Genomic DNA, 620 nt, shown 5'->3' with positions numbered 1-620 from the left:
CAACGACGGTACGCCGAGAAACTCTGCAACAGACGTTCGACCTCTCGTGCTCTGTGACGGAGGTCGAGAGGGAGAGGAGAGGGAGGATGAGGGACAACTTCTCTTCTCTTGGCGTCCCTCTCCCCTCCCCGACAACCATCCTCCATCTCCTCTCCCTCTCGACCTCCGTCGCAAAGCCTCTCGGTCTCTCGTACTCTACAACGAAAGTCAAGAGGCCATAGAGAAAGAGACCGTAGAGAGGGACGGTGGAGACGAGAGAGAGAGCAGAGAGCTTGAGGAGACAAGGGGTGCAGAAAACAGCAATGAGCAAACTCACGGAGAGGGCGTGCGGCAAAGAGAGAGGCATGTTCGTTTCATGTACATGATTCTCAAAATTGGGCGGAACGCGCTTTCCTCGTTTATGCTTTGGACATGATCTCGTGAGTCATGTTAGTCATGTACATGACTTAAACTCCAGTGCTCCACTAACGACCTTAGGACATGAACTAAATAATGCGGATAAAGTTCATATCCTGATTCATGTTAATTAACCTTCTCTGACACCCAAAGAGTTAAAATTGAATCAATTCATTTCAGTTCAATTCAATTATTTACTTCAAATTTCATTCGTCAAAATCCCA

The sequence above is a fragment of the Aristolochia californica genome, unplaced genomic scaffold, assembly GCF_029961685.1.
Source record: "Aristolochia californica isolate CCGP_79_NKW_82.1479 unplaced genomic scaffold, dmAriCali1.0.hap1 SCAF_15, whole genome shotgun sequence".
NCBI lineage: Eukaryota > Viridiplantae > Streptophyta > Magnoliopsida > Piperales > Aristolochiaceae > Aristolochia > Aristolochia californica.
This window is presented reverse-complemented; position numbering follows the sequence as displayed.